General features: G+C 56.3%; 1 protein-coding gene across 1 annotated transcript in view; it reads right to left on the bottom strand.

Annotated features, from left to right (window-relative positions):
- The window catches only part of PLXNA2 (plexin A2), a 156,489-nt gene extending 150,210 nt beyond the window's left edge, over positions 1-6,279 (bottom strand). The window contains exon 1 of the mRNA XM_083878417.1: positions 6,219-6,279. The gene's annotated coding sequence lies outside the window, so the exon portion shown is untranslated. The remainder of the gene's footprint in view (positions 1-6,218) is intronic.
- Between the last annotated feature and the right edge of the window lie 7,070 nt (positions 6,280-13,349).

Raw genomic sequence — 13,349 nt, 5'->3', positions numbered from 1 at the left:
TTTTTTTTTCTTTTTTTCCTGAAGAGAGTTTTAAAATACAGCCTCAGAAGCAATCTGCAGCTATTAGTAACGCAAGGTGAAAGCAAGAGTAAATTCAGGCACACAATATAAACCCAAGCAGCTGAAAGGCCTCAATTAGGCTGAAAGGAGTTATCTGGTATTTAAATAATTATTAGATTGAAGGAATAATCACAGGTCTGAGCCGATTTTTTCCCCCACTGTCATCCTAATGGAGACTATAATATTATTATTCAAATGCCCATGATTCTCATTGAGGGGGGAAGAGAAAAGGGCTCATTTAATCTCCATGCGACAGGGCTTCAGGAGGCACCATTAGTCATTTCTCTCATTTCAGCTGTCACTCACTCACGGGCACCACAGTTTGTCATTAGTGGCATTTTGTGCAGACCAAAAAAAAAAAAAAACAAAAACCAAAAAACCCAACAAAAAAAAAACCACACAAGGAAAAAAAAAAACCAAAAACAGATCCAGAAACCCCCCCCCCAAAACAAAACAAAACAAAACAAAACAAGCAAACAAAAACAAAAACAAAAACAAAAACAAAAAAAAAGAAGAAGATTAAAGCCAAAACAAGAGAATCTCCTGTGGCAAATGACAGCTCAAAGGCACAATTCTGATGTCACCAGTGAGGCAGCTGTGTTTGCCTGGTGGTGACGGGGGCTTTTCTTTGGGGCTGGGGTTGGTCTGGTGAGCAGTGATTTACACTCAGCACTGCTGGGCCCTCACCCATCCCCTCCGCTCCCTCAGCTCCTGTTTCCTGGGATGTTCACCCCCTCTGGATGTGCCCTGGCAGCTCCAGGACACAGCAAAGCATCCCCAGTGCCTTCCCTGACCCCAGGACCTGCACTGACTCCTCATCATCCCCTGATCCTCACCTCCACCCTCCCAGCCCCACAAGCTTTTCCCTGTCCTTTTTTCTGTCCCTGTGTTTCCCCCCGCCCAGAGGCCACCAGGGTCCCCAGGCAGGGGGGAGCAGATTGGGCCATAAATCCCAGGCTGGCTCTGTGGGGGCTGAACAGATCCTGTGAATGACAGAGCTGGGGAGGAGGGGCTCAGGGGCTGCTCTCAAAGCTGGGGGTGGGTTCTGCCTTTTTTTGCTCTTTGCAGCCCCAGAAGATTCATGGCTGGGAGCAGGGACAGGGGACAGCCCCCAGCACTGCCTAAAGGACCACCAGAATGTCACATCTCTCCAGCCCAAAGGGTCACCAGGCTGTCACACCCCCAGCACTGCCTAAAGGGCCACCAGGCTGTGACACCTCTCCAGTCCAAATGATCACCAGGCTGTGACACCCCCCGAGCAGTGCCCAAAGAGCCATCAGGCTGTCACCACCACCCACAGCAAGGCCCAAAGGGTCACCAGGCTGTGACACCCTCCAGCACTGCCCAAAGGGCCACCAGGCTGTGACATCCCCTCCGAACACTGCCCAAAGGGTCACCAGGCTGTGACATCCCCTCCGAACACTGCCCAAAGGGTCACCAGAATGTCACACCCCCCCAGCACTGCCCAAAGGGCCATCAGGCTGTGTCACCCCCCCAGCACTGCCCAAATGGCCACCAGGCTGTGTCACCACCCCAGCCCTGCTCAAAGGGTCACCAGGCTGTGACATCCCCCCAGCCCAAAGGGTCACCAGGCTGTCACACCCCCAGCAGTGCCCAAAGGGTCACCAGGAGGACAGGCTGCACATGATAAACCCAAAGGCAGAACAAACCCTCTGGAGCGACCTCAGGCTGAGCCCTTCCCCTTCCATTGGCTCCATAACCCACGGGAATGAGGGGAAAAGCCCCGAGTTTGGCCATTTTTTGGCAGCAAGTGGGAACACAGATGCTGGAGCCTCCTCCCTCCCGCAGCACCTCGGGAATTTCCCTGTGAAAACTTTCCAAACACTGGAGCTGCTGCAGTGACTGATCCCCTCGAAGGAGTGACATTCAGGACACATTTGTCAGCTATGGAGGAAGACCTTACAATAATTAATAGAGTTTGAGTTTAATTAGACAAAAAAGTCCAAACCAAACTGTCTGATGGAAGCTTTTCCAAGCCCTGGGATGTTTCCAGCGTGGATCAGAGGTCTGAGTGCTCTGTGGTGCCTCTTTGGCCAGGCCAGCACAGCCAGAGGAGCCCCAGGCCACCAATTCCCCCCTTGCCCAGCAGAAACCTCCCTGCCCACTCACACCACCCCGTCCTTGCTGTCAGGGAAGAGAAGGCTCAGCACATCCATGCCCAAGCAGAGGATTTCCCTGGCTGTCCTGGAGCTGGGAGCTCTGGCCCTCCTCCCTGCAGACCCCAGCAGTGCCCACCAGGCAGACACCGCCCCAGAGCCTGACCCCAGGGGAAGGTTCTGGCAGCTTGGTGTGAATAACTGGAATTCTGTAACACAGAGCCATGAGGACGGCTCCTGCCACCTCTTCTTGGCCTTTTCTGTTTAGTGTTTTGACTCCAACAACAATAAGGACAAGCTGTAAATCACCAGTGAGGAGCCTGGAGTCGGCTCCGAGGTTTTTCCAGAGGTTTCCTCACGGGGATGACAAATAACACAAAACACAACCTGAACCCTTTGGGTTTTGGACCAAAATCCACCTTCCTGGCTCGCCCTGTCCCTGCTCTGTGCTGGCAGCCACGGGCAGGACCCGTGCCAGGAGCTGTGTCCCCTTTCCCCGGGGCTGCTCATTCCCAGGGATGGCATTTCACAGGCTCGCAGCCTTCTGAGAAAGAGTTAAGAGGGCAAAACACAGCATTGTGATTATTGCTTCCTCCAGGCCTGGGACAAGGAAGAGGAGGGGAAGAACAGAACCCAGCCACCAAAAGGCATTTCCCTGATAACAAACACCATCGCAGGAATTATGCACAAAATTTGTCCGGAGCCCAGATATTTGTTTATACAGCACACACTGTGCAAAGCTCTCCCCTCCACCTCCCTGCTGTGCACACACAGCTCCAGAGAAGCAGAAAAATCCTGCGAGGGCCCTGCCCTAAGCCCCACATTTGGAGCTGCAGTTTGGAGGACAAGGACAGGCCACATCTGATGCCACCCCTGGCGTCGTCCCAGATTTGCTGGACAGGCCTGGACAAGTTGTGCTCTCAATCCCCCCATCCCCTGGGAGAGCCAAAGCAGCACCGCAGCTGTGGCTGTCACCCAGCTGTGCCTTACAGCTGGAGTCACTTAACCCAGCAGCCCCCAGGGCTGGCAGGGAAATCCATCCCGGAGCGCGGACACCTCGGTGGCAGAAATGAGACACCTCCGCCTCTCCCCGCGCTGACACTTGACACCTGCTCGCTGAGAAACCGCAGCTGGCAGCGATTGAGCCTGGAGAGCGCTGCTGTGAAATAGCTCATAAATTACCTTGCTGGGAGAGGGGAGCCGGGGAAGGAGGACTTTATTCCCCAGGCAGTCCCCGAGGACGGGTTTGAGGCTGGTGACAACCTGACGTGCTGGAGCAGAACAGACCCTGGCTTTCCAGGCTGCCTTGAAGTCTGACACCGAGGGGAAATTTAACACTTCTGAAGTTTCATAGCTGGTTCAGTCAAGTTTCGGGGAGGCTCAGGTTCAGCCAGACCTGTGTAAACAGGTCACTGGCTTTGGATAACGTTGAGAGAGTTGGAGAGAGAGTTGTGAGTGCCTGACGCAGCCCCCTGCTGCACGGCCCAGCTGTTATAGCCATCATCCCAGCCGTGTTCCTCTAAATAGTCCTCAAGGACCCCCAGAAACAGAATCCACAACCCCTCCAGGCAATCTAGGTCAGGTTTATGTGCCTCAGAAAGTGCTTTTTCTGGTTTCCTACCTGAGTCCTGGTGGACTGAGCTGAATCCACCTCTCCACCTGAGCATCGTTTGATTATTCATGGACTTTATTCCCAACAAAATGGAATTTAATGGCTGCTGACCTTAGGTGCAAGCAGATTAAACGATGAAATGATTTGCCCAAGGCTAAGCAAAAGGTCCCGGTGGCAAGGCAGGGAGTTTTATCTCCCCGTGCTCAGCCCAGCCCCGTGTCCCCAGGTGACATCCAGCTGCAGTTTATTACAAGAGAATATTACAGAGCGGCACGAGGGAGGATCACAGCGCGGCCACCGAACTGCGGGAGAAAAATAAGCAGCAGCTTCTCCTGGCCTCACTCCAAGCACACCACAGGCAAGTGAAGAGCCCCAGCTCCAAATTAAATGGGTCCCCAGCCACTCCATTAAACAGAAATCCTGCAACAGAGCTCCTTTGGCTGTGCCAGCCCCTCGCAGCGGGCGGGGCTCGTTATCCCCCCGCTCCCTCCGGCAGCCGGAGGTGTTTGCACAGTAGCCACAGCGCTGTTACCTAAGTAAACCGGGAAATGGTGCATTTCTTCACATCAGGCTCTGGGATGCTGAACCCCCAGCTGGGCAGCGCTGGGTGTCGTGTGGGGAGCACGGAGCTGCCTGTGAGCGCCCCTGGGTGTGTTTGGGGGTTACTGGGGGTGGTGGTGGGGGTGGTCCCTGCCACTCCAGAACGGGCTGATCTCCTGGGATCAGCACCAAGGCAAGCCTGGGCACCCCCAGGCCGTCCTGCTGCCCATCCCTGCGGGGACAGCGGTGCCACAGCCCCCAGCAGGGTGGGCAGGGCAAGGACAGGCACAGGGTGTTCATTCCATGGTCCCCAGCAGGGTGGGCAGGGCAGGAACACACAGAAGGTGTTTATTCCTCAGCTCCCAGCAGGGTGGGCACTGCAGGAACTGCACAGGGTGTTCATTCCTCAGCCCCCAGCAGGGTGGGCACTGCAGGGACACTCACAGGGACAGCTTCATTCCCACTCCATGGCCAGCACCAGCCCCCTGCTCCCCTCCACCCTCCAGCTGCCCCTCACAGCCCCAGCATTCCCACCACAAACACGGCAGGAATTATCATCGAGGTGCCACTGTGGGATCAGGGGATTTGGGAGGGCAGAACACAACTGCAGAAGCCCTTTAAACAATCAGGAAAAGCAAAGCAGATACACGATGCAGGGCAGGGGTCACACAGCACTGAGGAGCCCTTCAAGGGCCATTAGCCAGCCCCTGTCAGGCCTGTCTGAGGAGGGTGGGCTGGGAGCTGCAGCCACCACCAAGGAAACACCTTTATCCCCCAAAGCCTCTTTGCCAGGGCTGTCTGCCCTTCCAAGGGCATCTCTCGGGTGCTTGATTCTGCTTTTGACGGAGTTTCAAGGTACTTGAACCCTGGGAAGGGTAAAAGAGCTCCATCCCTGCCCAGCCTGCTCCAGCCAGCAGAGCAGTGACCCCGACGGGGATGGTGCCTGGCCAAGTCAGGGTCTGGGTCCCACCACGAGCTGCCAGTCGGGGTCTGGGGGCTCCCACCTGCCCCCAGCCTCATGTCCTGAGGTCCAGGCAAGGACCCCAAAGCCTGGAGCCTTCTCCCCTCTGTGCCACCAGCAGCTGAACATCATCTCCCCTTCCCAGAGCGTTGGGACATCAATGTCTGCTTGAGAAAGTGGCTCCTTCACACTCGTGTGCTCCCTGCTCCTCTGCCCTGCTTTTCAATTTCAGAGCTCTGGCAGATCTCTGATTAATTCAAGCCTGTTTAATAACCCTTCTGTTTAGATGAAACGAGCTGTCTTGTTTTCTTTATTTTTAACACTAACTCTCGTTTCTTTGCTAAGGATCTCTGTCATTTAAAAACTTCTCTCTCTCCAACCAAGCTGATAATAAGATGGAGAAAGCAGCTGCTGACGTCCCCATCTGACATCAGCCAGAAGGTCTGAGGCTAAAGAGGGGCTGGACACTTTGATGGATGAGATATCCCAAAAGCCTGAGGAAAATCAGGAATTCTGAGTAGCTGAGAGCAGGGCACAAACACCGGCCCTGTGGGGACAATGAGGGTGACAGGAGAGGAGCTGCAGCACCCCCACTCCTCACCCAGAAAGGGTCACCCTGGTTCTGTCTGTGGGGGTGGAAAATATTCCATAAAACCCCCTGGAAGCTGCTGCTGCTCAGGCTGTGTCCCTCGCTGTGCCCCTGGCGTGGCAATCGATTGGCCATGGGCTGCTCCAGCTGCTCCAGCCTTGGCACGGCACGCACAGCCTCTGCCTGCCCCTGCGGGTCCCACCTTCCCTTGTCACCTGCTCTGCTGTGACATCCTCACCCCACAGGGTCCTGAGGCTCCGTAGCCACTGCCCAGCCCGACCTTTTCCCTCTCAGCCCCTGCCCAGCCCAGCCAGAGCCCACCAGGAGCGAGAGCCACACCGGGAATTCCACCGGGAGCGAGCCGGAGCCTCTCAGCTGCCTCCTGCCTCCCTGGGTTTCAAAGCTGCACTTGTCTGGAGAGCAACTGAGTCACTTCCTTCCCACATCCAGCCTGTGGGACGGGCTCCAGCCGTGCCCGGAAAACAATAAATCCTTCAAGGACGTGTGAGGCCATATTTCACAGGGATGCAGCCCAGCCTGCCTGCCCCGAGAGCCCACAGCACCCTTGGGTTCAGCTCTGCCCCAGGGATGTGTCCCACCCTGGCCACAGGCTGTCCCCAAATCCCCAGGGCACTGCTCTGGGTGGAGCAGCACGGGGATCAAAGCCACCCTATCACCCCTGAGTGGACACATCACCAAGGTGGGTCAAGAATTGACCACAGAATCTCCTGGATTCCATAAAATACAGAGAGATCCCACAGGGAGAGAAGCTACAGCTGAGTGTGTGGCAGGGCTCCTTTGGCAAACCCAAGGACACATCACAGAAGAGTTTCCTCCAAAAACACAACAGAAAGACTCATGAGAGCCAGTGCACCACTCTCAGCTGGTTCAATTTTATAAATCTCCCCTTTGCAACCACAAACTGCTCCTCCAGGTCCCCAAATCATCCCTACAAAGCTCAAGGATTGCAGGGGGCAAAGCCAAAACTCAATAATTGAAGCTCTCTCTCCCAAAACCTGTGGAGCTTTCACCAACACAACCCAGTCAAGGTGCCTGGCCAAAAAAGAACCTCCCAAATCTGAGGAAAACTGGTGATTTTGGAAAATCCAGGAGCACTTGAGTGCGGCTCCCTTTGTCATTCGTGAAGCCAGAAGCAAAGACCAACAGTTACATTAAGGATCACAAGACTTCTAAGCAAATGATCCCACATAGATGAGAACAAACTCAAAGACAAGGAAATTAATATGATATCCCCTTCAGTAACACGATGGCTAAAGCAGATAATCTGCCCAAGTGTCATGTTTATAATGGGAATTTGCAGAGAATGAAGCAGGAATTCACAGGGATGAATGAATGAGCCAATATTCTGCTTCTCCTCATGTTAAAATTTGCAGTTTGAGATAAAAATAATGCTTTTTTTTTAAATCTTGGGAGGAGAAGGAAATTAAGCCAAAATTGTTTGGTTTCCAATAGATCTTTGCAGCTCAGAGGGTGTGAGAGCAGATTCTGCTGGGGCACGTGAGCTGCCCAAAGCCCTGTGCCAGCAGGACTCACCCCTGGGGAGACCATTCCTTTATTAAAAGGCAATTAAATCTCATTTCAATGGACTGACACAGAGCTCATTGGTACAGGTCTGCGAGGCAGTGAATGGTTAAAATCCAACACATCCCAAATTCCCACTCGGAGGTGAAAACCCCCTCTGCAAAGTCCCTGCAGTTCCACCCAACCTGTCCCTCCTGAGGCCAAACCTCCCAGTGACCCCGGGCTGGGCTAACTCTTATCTTTTTTTGTTGTTGTTTTTGTCTTAAACCAAGTTATACAACACCCCTGGAAGTCCTCACAAGAGCCTCAGCCTTTGTTTCTCTCCGGGAGTTTGTTCTGGCACCGCTGAGCCGAGCCCGGCACAAGCCGCGGCCACCTCGGCTCCGGGGGAATTCATCTGGTGGAACCGCCGGGACCGACTTGTCCCTGTCACCCAGGACTTGTCCCTGTCACACAATTGCTGCCCTGAAAAGCAGAGTTACACAAGCTCTTGTCGCAGCACCTCATTATGGCCCCGGGGACAAGCGAGGGGCTGCTGCCTCTCTCTCGCCCTGAGCTCGGCGAGCTTGGCCCGAGCCCCTCGGTTGCTATGAGATCTTTAAAGACAGTCTGGACCTGTCACCACTGAGCAGGCTTTGAACACAATTCCTGCTCCAGGAGGCTCCTCAGCTGCCAGGGGAGCCAAACACTCCAGGAGAGAGGGCTTGTCCTCGCTGCTGCTGGAATTAACTCCTTGAGAACTGCAAGGAAACTTCACAACTGGGGGCACAAAGAACCTGCAGTGCTCCTTCTTCAGCCACAGCATCTCCCAGCCGAGCCCATCCCTGGGGATGTTTTTCCATCTGGGCCTCCCAGCTCCAGTCTCACAATGGATGATGCCTGTGACATTAAACTCATTTGGAAATCCAGAGGGGCAGACAGCAAAAGTCAGGAGTTTTGGAAGGTTTAAGGCAAACACAAAAGTGTTTCTCATTCCAAGGTGGACTTTGAAGAGCTCTTGCTCTCAGTTTGCTTACTCTGGGTTCATCGTGGAATTACAGAATGCTGTGGGCTGGAAGGGACCTGGAATCTCATCCAGTTCCACCCCCTACCATGGCAGGGACATCTTCCACTGTCCCAGGTTACTCCAAGCCCCATCCAGCCTGGCCTTGGACAACTTCAAGGAAGGGACCTTTAAGGTCCTTTCCAACCCAAACCATTCCACAGTTCCATGTTTTAACCTCAGGGCAGATTTCAAACCTGTGAAATGCCATATTTTATCCATAAGAATAATCGAGGCAGTTAGGAAACCTCCAGGCACGCTCCCTTTTCCTCCCCACCTCTTCACACTTCCATTAAAAATCAAAAGGAAATTCGCAGGCTATTTTTTTTTTTCTTCAAATAACATTCCAGGCTGTGACATAAGCCAGCAAAGACAGGAAATATGATCATGAGGGCAGAGCTCCATCCTCTGCTCCTGTCACTGCGACTTTTTGGGGACTTGGCAAATGACAGAGTAGAGGAGACAGCCGGCGTGTTTTATGGAGTTGAACTGTAACATCCCTGTTCCGCAGCCAACTCCCCGTTCCTCTGCTCTGACACCAATAAATCTGCCCAGCCGTGGGGAACAAAGCTCTTCACACGAGCTGGCCACACGTGAACCCCTCAATTTGGCTACCTGGGCAAGCACCCAGCCCTGGGGCTCTGCCGTGTAAATGTTCCCCAAAAAGTGGGAAAATGCTGATTTCAGTGCCCTCACCTGGGGGTTTAACCCTGCCACCAACACGCATTCACCACAGCTTTCCCAGCTGCCAATTCCCAGAATCTCAGCCTCCTGTTCCGAGGGGGAAATCGCCACTTTAGGCTGGCAGGAAAACCCTGCCAAGGCAAACCCCGAGAGCCCAGACCTCGCCACGCAAATCCAAACAGCTCAAAGCCTCAAGCGCTGCCCCTTTTGAGTATCACCCTCCAAAGCTCGGAGCACACACTCACTTTTCGGAAGCTCATTCCCAGGTGAACGGGGAGGTTCAGGAACACCTGGAAAACACCTCCAGGTTTGTGGCCTCCTCTTGCGGGACGCCCGGTGCCCTCCGGCAGGAGCAGCGCACACGAGGGATCGCCGCCGGCTCCCGCCCGGTGACAGCCCCAGGAAGAGCTGCACATCAATCTCCCTGGCAGGAATCTGTTCCCAGGCTGCCCGAGCCTGGAAATGACAGGAGGAACTTCTTCCACGCTGAGTCAGGGAGTGCTGGAGCTGCCGCTCTGGCCGCGCTTCCTCCCCGGCGCGCGTCAGGAGCCGGCGCTGCCCCCGCAGCTTTCCTGTTTGCCTGTGCCTGCCCCAGACAGGGAAATGGGGCTCCAGAGCCCGGCACTGCGGGGGTTAAACCGCTGGGGTGTCAGTGCTGTCAGAGCCACACAGGAGATGCCGGGGAAATGAGCTGTTGGCTCCAGCCTGTGCACCAGGAACGGCCTCTCCCAGCACGGTCCTCTCCATCCACTGCCCTTCAGCAAGAAAATGGGATTAGATGTGCCTGAGCACCCCAAGGGCTTCCCCACACAGCTGGTCTGATCCCAAGCCGGTGTGGAGCCCAGGGCAGGTGGGAGCTTCTGGTGCAGCCCTGGGAGAGCCCTGCCAGCCCCTCCAGGTCACACAGAGGGGCAGAGGCCGGGCCCACACTCAGCTCTCCCTACCTGTGCCCCCACTCATTATTCACACAGATTATTCCTGGTGTGGGTTCCCACATAGAGCAGCACATGCCTGTGCTCCCCCCAGGACCTGGCTGGGCTGTGGCACCAGGAGCTGCACGGGAAATGAGCTGTTGGCTCCAGCCTGTGCTGGGACACACCAGGAATGGCCTCTCCCAGCACTGCCACTCTCCATCCACTGCCCTTCAGTAAGAAAATGGGATTAGATGTGTCTGTGCATCCCAAGGACTTCCCCAGACACCCCCACTGCAGATCCTCATGCAGCCCAGGGCAGGTGGGAGCTGCTGGCCCAGCCCTGGGGAGGCAGCAGCAGCAGCAGCGGGAGGAGGAGGAGGAGAGGTGAGAGGTCAGGGCAATATTTACTCAGACGTCACCTTTCACTTTTATGAAGTGGGGAAACGGTGCTGGAGCAGGAAAAGGGCTGTGAGGGACGTTCCTGCCTGGGAAGCTGCTGTCACAGCACGGAGCTCTGCAGAGCCAGGGCCTGGCTGGGACAGGACCCTCCAACCCCACACGGGGCTGGGGATGGGCTCCATCCCAGGCTCCACCTGGGAATGGCTGGACAGGCAGGAGCTCTGCAGAGCCTCTCCTGGGCTTCAGGAGCCCATGGCACAGTGGGGCCGCCCCTGCTCACTGAGATTTAGGAACTCAGGTGGCACTGAGCACGGTGCAGAGTGAGCACAGGACCAGCTGGGTGGCAGAACCTCTGCAGGGGAAACTCTCGGAAGAACCTTCTCCTTCAGCAGGCGGGGAGACGGAGCTGAGTGTGCCCCTGGCACAGAGTCAGGGGCAGGGAGGGGCAGCAGTGGCTCCAGCCGGGCACAGCAGAGCCCCAGCAGGGCCCTCCCAGCCTCACTCTCCCCGTGCCTTCAGAGATCATCTGGATTTCTTTATAATGTGACTCTGATGCATTTTATCTCCAGCTCTGAATGCGATTTTAGCCCAGGCAAAGCAGGATTAAATTTTCATAGTAGGATACATTTATCTCGCTTTTCACTCCCCCCATTTCCCCCTGGCAGGTCGATTTCAGCCAAACAGGAGCTGCGATTACGGGGAGAAACACGAGATGGGCTCTCTCTGATAGGGAGGGGAGGGTTCCCCTTTCCCAGCACCGGCAGTTTCCCGGTGCCCGGCCCCTCCGAGCCGCACGGCGGGATGAGGATTCCCGCTGCAGCCCAGCAGGGAGCACGCAGCACATCAGACCCAGCAGTGACACTTGTTACACTCGCTGGGAAAGCTGCGCTTCCTCGGGAAATGCTGCTGGATCAGCCTCGGGAAATGCCCCTGGAGCCGCCTCGCCCCGGCCGGGCCGCTCCGCTCGGACCCTGCGGAGCCACGGACACGGACACGGAGCGAGGACACCCGGCCACGGCCAGCCCGGACACCCGGGAGTGTCTGAACAGCACCGAAATCCTCCTGTGTCCCCTCCAGCAGAGCTCCGGGCAGATTCCCAGCCCCTGTGCCCCGTCCCCCATCGCCACCAGGCAGAGGCTGCGGCTCGGCGCGGCTTCGCTCCTTTGCCGGGTTTGTGTCGGGTTTTCAGCCGGATCCAGAGGATCCCCTCTAGTGGGATGAGGAGGAATTTCAAGGCCACATCCCACCCCCAATTTCCAGCCCCTCGCTGGCCGTGGGGCCCGGGCTGGGCCCTGGGCAGGCTCGGCAGCTCCTCAGCCCCATTTGCCATTTCCCCTGGGAGGTAACACCAAAACCAGGCTGAATGTGGGTGCCGGGGAGGAGCGCAGGTGGGGAGAGACGGAGAAAAGAGAATCACTGCACAGACATGAGGATAAACCCGCAAAAGGAGGTGACCCATCAGCAAAACACCTTCGGCAGTGAGAGGCCCCCTGGCCCAGGGGTGTCACCGGGCCCTCGGTGAGCTGGAGGTGGCAGGGCCACCCTGTGCCACAGCTCCCCGTCCCCGCCAGCAGTAAATACATTTATCTATTTTCTCTGCAGACAGCGGCTCTGAGCCCCAAGGACAGCGCGCTGCCCTCGATTCCACTTCTTGTCGCCGCTTCATTTCCATGCGCGGCTCCCCCGGGCGCACAAAGAGCTGCCGGCCCCGCGCCAGCCCCGCTGTGCCCTCGCCCTACCCGGGGAGGGGAGTGACACCGGCTGGGGAGGGGACACCCGGCTGGGGAGGGGACACCCGGCTGGGGAGGGGACACCGGCTGGGGAGGGGACACCCGGCTGGGGAGGGGACACCCGGCTGGGGAGTGACACCGGCTGAGGAGGGGACACCCGGCTGAGGAGGGGACACCGGCTGAGGAGGGGACACCCGGCTGGGGAGTGACACCGGCTGAGGAGGGGACACCCGGCTGGGGAGTGACACCGGCTGGGGAGGGGACACCGGCTGGGGAGGGGACACCGGCTGAGGAGGTGACACCCAGCGGAGGAGGTGGCACCCAGATGAGGAGGGGACACCCAGATGAGGAGGTGGCCAGGGATGCTCCGGGTGCCACCGACACTTCATCTCCTTTCAGATGGAACCCCCGGGAGGAGTCGGGAGCACCTTTTCCCCCCGGGTCCCCCCTGCCCTCCCCTCGGCTGTTGTGGCGGTGGCCTCCCAGCCAAGCTGGTTAAGAGATTAACACTCTAAAAACCACATTTACTCTAATTAGCCATGAAATCTTTGTAACTAAGTGAAAAAATGTTTCCCTTGAGGGATTTTTGTCTATTCATCACTGTTTGAATTGCCAGGGAGGGGGGGTGGGGAAGAGAAAAGAGGGGGGGACGAGAGAAAAAACCCCTCAGATCTAATGAATTAATAGCGGGATGCCCTGGGGGAGCACAACACGGGCACCTCAAAGGGGGCTTTTCACAGCCCGCCGAAGGGACGCTGCTGGATTATTTCGGGTTAACAGACTGTAACAGCTCCGCTCCCGTTGGAGCCGGGCGGCTTGGCCAGCTCCCTTCTCTCCCTTTCCCTGCCACGGGGACGGACAGACGGACGCTGTGCCCGGCCACTGGGTGCCCCTGCCCTGCAGACAGCCAGGCCAGCACCACCAGTGCCCCCAGTTCCTGTTGTACCGGGAAATAAAAAACATTTCAGAGTTAGGTGGGAGGGGAGGCAGAGAATCTTGCCACAACTTAGGCCCATAAATATTTCATATCGCTGGAAGAAGAACGATTATATTCCTGCCAGCACTTTTCTTGTGTATTTTAAATGTGTCACCGCCTTCTACTTTCTCCCCCGTTTGTGTTTCTTGTAACAGGCCCATGAAATAAAGATTAGCTGAATAA

Source organism: Zosterops lateralis, assembly GCF_965231275.1.
Source record: "Zosterops lateralis genome assembly, chromosome: 26".
In the NCBI taxonomy this organism is placed as follows: domain Eukaryota; kingdom Metazoa; phylum Chordata; class Aves; order Passeriformes; family Zosteropidae; genus Zosterops; species Zosterops lateralis.
Note: the sequence above shows the minus strand (reverse complement) of the source record. Positions and strands in the feature narration are given on the sequence as shown.